The sequence below is a fragment of the Diaphorina citri genome, unplaced genomic scaffold (assembly GCF_000475195.1).
Source record: "Diaphorina citri unplaced genomic scaffold, Diaci psyllid genome assembly version 1.1 scaffold575, whole genome shotgun sequence".
Classification (NCBI taxonomy): domain Eukaryota; kingdom Metazoa; phylum Arthropoda; class Insecta; order Hemiptera; family Psyllidae; genus Diaphorina; species Diaphorina citri.
The window spans coordinates 3196-12150 of NW_007378009.1; the positions used below are offsets into that span (position 1 = coordinate 3196).

At 39.6% G+C, this 8955-nt stretch overlaps 1 long non-coding RNA gene across 1 annotated transcript; it reads left to right on the top strand.

Moving 5' to 3' along the window:
- Positions 1–529: 529 nt before the first annotated feature.
- On the top strand, positions 530–1363 carry LOC113467872. Its single transcript, XR_003391805.1, has 2 exons — positions 530–1014; positions 1166–1363. It is a non-coding gene; the product is annotated as an uncharacterized LOC113467872 (long non-coding RNA).
- The last annotated feature ends 7592 nt before the right edge of the window (positions 1364–8955 follow it).

Below are 8955 nucleotides of genomic sequence, written 5' to 3' on the forward strand. Positions count from 1 at the left end.
CTAAGAATTAAGAACTGGCGAGAAGCTAAGAACGAGTAGGTAAGAATTAGCAATAGGATGAGAATGCAGCTTGGTTATACCGATATTAAGGAGCGCGGTAGCGCTCCGCCCCGCCAAGTCAAGAGAGTTTGACCGTCTATGTTAGAAATGGGACAACAAAAATCTAGAAGACCAGAAATAGATGGGAGTCTATTTAGCTTGGAAGATAGTGCGTCTGCCTTGTAAGCGCTAGGTCACGGGTTCGATTCCCGCACGGGGCGGATTTTATCCTGAACAGATAAAGGTCGTCAGTCTGGGAGAGGTTTTTCGATGACAAAAACTTTTTCAAACAACGAAAGCTGAGAATCTCGAAACGGCTGGTGTTCTCTTATCCTATCGTCCTTCCAGTGGCGTAGCGTGGTCTAAAGTCAAGTGAAGGGCACTAATTTCCATCACCATGCACATTACTACATAAGTCATGCACATGCTTCTTCATAAATATTTAAAGTCAATAGGTATTTAAGTCATGAACCAGGGGCGTACCTTGAATTCGGTGAGAGGCATTTTTTTGAGTCATGGTGGATATTGACGAATCAAAGCCGTCAGACCCCCAAGGTAAAAGGGATAGAGGCAGGGAGGAAGAAGTGATTGGTAATTTGGTTCGTCATGACAAATCAATCAACTTTAGGTCTGTCGCACATTTTAACCGTAATAGCGCGACTTATTGTAGTAGCGCGTAGTCGCTTGAAAAACCAAACTTATGAAATGAACTTGAAGCGACGTCCGACGCCCACAAAGTCATCACGAGATCGTCTACACTCTACAGTGTCTACAATAGACCTGGGGTCTACACCACTTGATGAGACTATCTACACTCAACAGTAGACCTGAAGTCTACACCACTGTTTGCTTGTCCACAGAAAACGTTAAAATGGTAATCTATGTTTTCACAACATTCAGTTTTATTACCTACCACCTAATTAAATATTTTATGGCATTCAGCTCTTGTCGAATTACGTTCTTTGCACTACGTAGGTAGTGGTCTACACCACTGTTTGCTTGTCTACAGAAAACGTTAAAATGGTAACGTATATGTTTTCACGACATTCAGTTTTATTACCTACCACCTAATTAAATATTTTATGGCATTCAGCTCTTGTCGAATTACGTTCTTTGCACTACGTAGGTAGTAGATACTTACCTAAAACTTTTTCCAAGAGATTTGATAGGGGGAACCGTATGTTACCATAACAACAGAGGTTGCACTACGTACTTACCTATTAGATATCTTTTTCCAAGAGGTTTGATAGAGGGAACCGTAAAAACGGAGGTGTTAATGTCCCGAAATCGAAGGAAAGATGACAGAATAGGAGAGAGCCAGCCGTTCCAAGAACGAACCTTATCAGTTGGGAATAAAGTTTGCCTCGGGCGGAAAACGACAGATTACCACTGAGATAAAATTATTAAAAGTTGATAAAATTATCAAAGTCAAAAATTTAATTTTTTTGTTTTTCTCCAATAATTGTTTCAACATTTTTCTTGACTAGTTCAAATTCAGTTCGGTGATTAAATTCAACGTAACTGAAACTTGGTTTACATTAGAAGTTTTCCAGGTAAACTTTGGTTTAAGGTTCATTTTTGCCGGTTATCGGTTAAATGCACTTGTTGTTTGCATTTGTGCATAGTTAGATAGATAGGCATGTATGAGGAAAGTTTCTTTGTATTGTCTAGTAAGTTTTATAGTTCGTTATCTAATCTGTACATTGAAGGAAATACTGCCAGCAAAGTTTCAGCAAAGAATAGAAACTTATTACTAGGTTGATTTTTTCCCTGACAAATCCACAAAATCCCATTAAAGAGACAAAACTATCTGAATGGCTCTCTGACAATTGGGTACCGTTCTTCTTCCTGACTCTTGAATTTTTCCTTTAAAAGTTTAGGAACCTCTATCAGGTATTTGTTTAGTACATATTTGAAATATTTCATTAATTTAGATAGGTTGATTTTTTCCCTGACAAATCCACAAAATCCCATTAAAGAGACAAAACTATCTGAATGGCTCTCTGACAATTGGGTACCGTTCTTTGAAACCGCCCTACAGGAAATAATTTTCTTGGCGTTTCACTCTTACAAGTGGGTGTTTTTGGCGGGATATCACTACTTTTTGCCCTCTTTCAAGTTTTTTATTTTTCCCGTTTTATTCAAAGTGGCAGGATTTTCCTGAAGTAGCTTTTCCACTCAACCACTTTTTTTGTAAACTTCATTACAATTTTTCTCTTTTTCCGTCAACCAGGAATTTCAATCATTCAGGATCCAATAGTTGTCGACTTTGATCGATCTAGATTGCTCTTGAGTTTTTTGTAGTCATCCAAATATTTCGCAATCAATTTTAAACTTTTATGAGGACCTTTACGGAGACTTTTTTCGCTCTATCGAATCCTAGTGCCGATTTTGTCCGGAGTTCATCGTTGGAACACCCAGCAGCTTAATTTTCAAAGGTAAGATTTTCAAAAATTATGCAACTTTTCGGTTACCTTTTCTGCTTTTGTTGTGATGTTAAGAGTGCAATTTCCATTTTGACTTAATGTGTAATAATACTTAATACCTAACAACTGCAGATATCGAATAACTGATTTTCAATAGGTACCTACTGATGTTTCTAAATATTAACTAGGTATAAGGGATAGGGGTAATTTGACTGTTCCTCTCTTTGCTACATAAGTATTTGATTTTTTGCGCGAAAACTTGTTACAGGAAAATAAACTATCTATGGACATGCGATTATTGTGTTGTTGGTATGATTGTTTTGCCTTATTGTTGGTCTTTTGTCTGTAATTTGTCTGTGATGAGACCCATTGAAAATTGCTTGCATATAGGTAGTAGGTACGTAACCTGCGGTCATTTAGAAACTAATTGATAGTAATTTGAACGACCTCTTAAGTGTTACTGGTCTACAAAATAGGCCTGCTTGGCTTGCCAAGCAGAAGGTCCCGCGTTTTGATGCCCATTATCGACCAAAAAAATTACACCCTCATGTCAATTGCAACCTTCAGATCCGAGCAACTAGAGTTCCTACCAAGAAGAAGTATCCGAGTCCACGAACTTATCAAACGGCTTTTCGAATTTCAACGGATTACTTTTCTGATGCTCTTGTGTTGACCCAAAAGAAAAGTGCTTCAAAAAGGTAGTGTGAAGTGACGTCAAAATTGTTTCGTACAATAGACCCTGATTTCTCTACACAGAATTATAGTCATTTAAATTTCTAATTCAAATTTATTTTCAAGAGCAAATCTATGTATAATCCATCGGTTTCCTTGATTCTGACCGTCATAATTTTTCCGGAAGACAAAATTTGTGATCCAATTAAAATTTTAGTTTTCCCGCTGGGTATTTCCTGGTTGATAATATCTACTAAATCTAATCCTTTATGGTCCTTTCCACTTACTCTACTAATCTTAGGTCAGCCACTCACTATCAGGTATTCCTGACACCTGATGAGCACACTTACTATCAGGTAGACCTGACAGGTCCAGATCCAAAGTCCTTCGTCCTGACACTCTTGGCACCCTAACCCAGTTTAGGACAGGACAACCCTTGCCTTCCTCCTTGTCTACTGACGTAGATATGTCGATGTCAACTAACACATTACCTGTCCACTTATATCAATTAGTTGATGCTTAACTGGAAAAATAAACCCTTTCAGTCCCCGTGTCCCCAATGGACCGCGCAACCTTTACGTCACGAGGTACACAACTTGAGATTAGAGCAGATGGTAGGGCAAATGCCTTCTAATCCAAGGGGGTCAAGGCTTCGAATGAAGAAAAGCGGATGATTTTTACTTAGATGTTTGATAGAACCATAGAGGGAACTGTAACATCAGGCGTCTTATCGTTCCAAAAACGAAGACAGGAGGACAGGATAAGAGAAAGCCAGCCGTTCCGAGAGCGAACTGTTTTAAAGTTCACCCTGAGCACGAATCGAACCCACAACCTGGCTCTTACCTTCCAAGCTAGGCTGGCAATAGTTTTATTTACGTTTCAATTGGAAACCGGGATCTAATCGATCATCTTCAAAAAGTAGGTGACAATTATCAAGTATACTTACATTTAACCCGCCAAGGCCTACTTTGAAGTCACACCAAACTTGACCAAACTCTTCTCTCTTTTTCGGTAATATCTCAGTTGCTCTACTTCAGAATGCATTATTACCACTGTTGACAACCAAGCGCGTTACCACTGGGCTGACCGTACCCCCTTACAGCTTTCTCTTTTGATGAATTTATTTAATTTAGACATCCTTTGTAATAAATAATAATTGAATTTACAAACAGCTAAGGTCGGCTACTCACTATCAGGTAGACCTGACAAGTAGGTGTACGGCTGAATAGGTCCTCCTGTCAGGTCTACCTGATAGTGAGTGGCTGGCCTAAGGATGATCCAACCTCTCTATCTACTTCAACACCTATCCAACCTCTCTAACCTATCAGGTCGTTCATCTTGATCTGTGGAAGTCACTCATCCCAAAATGTGATCCATTGATCTCTCTTGTGGTCATAAAGATGAAGATGTAAACAAAATTATCATAATCGCGGTGATGTAGGCTCAGTGGCATCTCAATATTCTCAAGAAGCCACATAGATATTACGGGTAATGATTCCATTGAAAAAACTGAAGTTCAAGAAGCTATAATTTAAGGGTTATTCACTTATGTTATATTAAAATTAAACATTGGCTCAAAGTGCCTAATGAAAAAAAAAAAAAAAAAAAAAAAAAAGGCTAACTAGGCTGGAATAGCTCACCTTGAAAGGGGGTTTAGCCCAAAATATTTCTGCGCCTCGAACACGGGAAAAGCCAGCAGCCCATGATAGTTAATTGGTTATTGGAAATCGGCGTATGCCACGTGCTATTGCTGCTGACGTATTAAGGAGCGCGGTAGCGCTCCGCCCCGCCAAGTCAAGAAAGTTTGACCGCGCTACTAGAGATATTATTGGGATTTAATACCTATAGGTTGAATACCATGCGATTAGATTCTGCCAATCTGTCTGCAAGTTCCTGTCTCGAAGTCCAGTATATATTATTATTTATCTGCACGTTCAATCTACACCATTATCTTCACGTGACCAAAGCAAATACAACTAATCCGTCACGTTGTGGTAACATCACGTGCAGACCAGATGACCATTAGGTATGATTTCCTCGGATCATATTATTATTATTATTATTATTATTAAACGATTAGATCAAACTTTATTTACAGAATAAATATTTACAAATGGTACCATATATATATAATGTATAGGTACAAAATAAAGTTTGATCAAGGGTGGGGTTAATGCCTATGGCATTCTCTACCAGCCCACCCAGCTAACAATATTTCATGTTACATCATGTTACGTCGCAGCCCGTTCTCACTGCTCGAATTTTTCTTTGTCCAGGCCGCGAGTTTGATTTCCGCCCGCAGCGGATTTCATCCTGAAGGGATAAAGGTCGTTCTCGGAACGGCTGGACTCGACTCACGGAAAAAAAAAATCTTCTCGTTCAGTGTGAACGGGTTGTCAGGGTAAAGCATTGAAGTTGAAGATACATAGTTACATAATACATAGGCATTGTTCCTTGTTTGTCACAATTCAAAGTTTTGCATTGTCAACGTGTCGTAGAGCTTACAGCAAACACAGATCTTATGTACATGTATACCTATAGCTGATGTGGCCTTACCTGTTGATAGGTTTGAAGAAGTTGCTACGCCAAGTTTGGAATTTTCGAAATTCTTTGAATTCAACTTGTCACTCGCTCGTCACAAGAAAATCTTACAACTTTTAATTTCCTCATTGAAAAAAAAAAAAAATGATACATGTTCGGTTGCATGGTTCACGTCTTCGCTTGCACGTGCAAGTCTTCGCATGCTAGCGCAAATTTACGATCAATAAAATTCCATTATCTTCCGACTTCTATTAAGCTGAGGCCACATAGAGTGGACCGGCCACTGATTGATGTCGACTGACACGTCCACACTGCCTCGACAACATAGGTTTTCCTCTTCAATCGATGGTCGGTCGATTATGTTTGGACGCAACTATATGGTCTTTTCCACTTACTCTACTAATCTTAGGTCAGCCACTCACTATCAAGTAGGTATACCTGACACCTGATGAGCACACTTACTATCAGGTAGACCTGACAGGTCCAGATCACTAGTCCTTCGTCCTGACACTCTTGGCACTCTAACCCAGTTTAGGACAGGACAACCCTTGTCTACTGACGTAGATATGTCGATGTCAACTAACACATTACCTGTCCACTTATGTCAATTAGTTGATGCTTAACTGAAAAAATAAACCCTTTCAGTCCCCGTGTCCCCAATGGACCGCGCAACATTTACGTCACGAGGTACACAACTTGAGATTAGAGCAGATGGTAGGGCAAATGCCTTCTAATCCAACGGGGTCAAGGCTTCGAATGAAGAAAGGCCGATGATTTTTACTTAGATGTTTGATAGAGCGATAGAGGGAACTGTAACATCAGGCGTCTTATCGTTCAAAAACGAAGAGAGGAGGACAGGATAAGAAAAAGCCAGCCGTTCCGAGAGCGAACTGTTTTAAAGTTCACCCTGAGCACGAATCGAACCCGCAACCTGGCTCTTACCTTCCAAGCTAGGCTGGCAATAGTTTTATTTACGTTTCAATTAGAAATCGGGATCTAATCGATCATCTTCAACAAGTAGGTGACAATTATCAAGTATACTTACATTTAACCCGTCAAGGCCTACTTTGAAGTCACACCAAACTTGACCAAACTCTTCTCTCTTTTTCGGTAATATCTCAGTTGCTCTACTTCAGAATGCATTGGGGATTTGTGTATTAGTTAGAAAACAAAATTTCCTACTATTTTCAATATTATTTGACATATTTTCAATATTATTTGACTATTTTCAATAATATTTGACATATTTATTCAGTACTGGTCCGCAGTTAGAAGCGGTTAAATTTCAGCAAGATCCGACGAAAAGAAAAAGTGTTCGGCTCTTATGGGTTAATATGATTGTCAAGTACCCTACGTATATGATTGCTTGATAATTGACATCTAGACATCTACTGTGACTCTTGAAAATGACTGATAATATGCTTACCGGGTAATAAACACTTGAGAATTTTCCTACTGACTGATTGAAACAAAATCAGGCTCCCTGCACACGGGTCGTGGAGTAGCAGCGTATTTGGACAGCATTCAGCTGAAAAGAACCATCCATAAGGCAATTCCTCTTATGGATGGTACCTTTCTGCTTAATACCTATACTATCCATTTATAAACGAGAATTTTTCCTGTTCCAAGTATACACGGCACGATACTTTTCCGAACAAGTGGGAACGGTCTTTTAGATACGAGTATGTTTCCATAATAATTTAATCATTATACCTATCTTAATAAATAAAATTGGAGAACCTGTTTAATTTTCGATAGAAACGTAGAAAAAGATATAACGTTTTTGAAAATAAGAAACAGCGAGAAGTTATACTATGAAAATAACGCCAAATTCGAATAAATTGTTGCATATTGCATACACAGAAACATGTACATGTATGTCTCTCTGTTACGGCGCTGTCACTCTGATGGACCTTTTGTTGTCCTCTTTTCACGAAACAACGGCTTGACCGATTTTGATGAAATTTTTTGTGGTTGTTGAGAAGAGTACTGAGGGTGACATAGGCTATTTAAATTTGTCATATTCCATCCCGATTCAAAATGGCAGCACCTCAAAATTATGACTCTTATGCCACGCTGATCCCGTACAAAGGACGGGTCAACCACTAGTCTGCAATAAATTTCATTACGAAATTCGACTCTTAGGTACTTTATTCAGGATCACCAACTTTCCAACTTACGGTTGGTTTTCCCAGAGTATCTCAAGATCACTAAGCCGTTGGCCTTCAAGACTTCTTTTAGACTCGAGACTTCTTCTTCTTCTAGAAATTTCGAATCTTAATTTATTCAGGTTCACCAGCTTTCCTACTTACAATCGGTTTTTCCCGAGTATCCATTACTAAGCCGTTGGCCTTCAAGATTTCTTTTAGACTCAATACTTCATCTAGACGCAGATCTGTCCCATTTTTTTCCTTGCTACTTTCCTTATTTACTTGATGTCTTTAATTTCTGGTAATACCCATTAGTCCCATTACCCATTCACCTCGTAACCCGATGGGAATTTCCAGTGTGGTATTTCATCATCAAGTCCTCTTGCCAAAGTGCATTCTGTCATTTCTCCGTCGTATTTGAAATTGATATCTTGGAAATATTCCGTTGTTGATGCCTCGGTGGTGTAGTGGTCAAGGCGCTCGCCTGGTAAACAGGAGGGCGTGGGTTCAATCCCAGCCGAGGTATGGAATCCTCAATATAATTTGAGAATTTGACCACAATAATAGTAGTAGCCTACTGCTGGAGTAAAGGGACTTTTCAGTCCTATTTAGTGGTCAAGGCGCTCGCCTGGTAAACAGGAGGGCGTGGGTTCAATCCCAGCCGAGGTATGGAATTTTATCCTCAATCCTAATTTGAGAATTTGACCACAATAATAGTAGTAGCCTACTGCTGGAGTAAAGGGACTTTTCAGTCCTATGCGAGTTTGAGAATTTGACCACAATAATAGTAGTAGCCTATTGCTGGAGTAAAGGGACTTTTCAGTCCTATGCGAGCAGTATAAATAAGCACTGTTGATACCAAACGCGGCGGCGCCTGGCTGGGACTCGTTCATCTCGGCTAGTGGGTTTGTAGTGGTCGGCTTGGCGGTTGAAGATCCTGAGAATGGAATGGGTTAACTGTAGGTAATATCACAATAAAACTTAGGGCAAAACTTGGGCCACTGACAGGTACCGCTGAAGAGGTCCGTCTGTCAGGTCTACCTGACATTTCTTGAGCACACAAACTATCAGGTAGACTTGACCAGGTGTAGTTGTCGTCAGGTCTACTTGATAATGAGTGGCTGGCC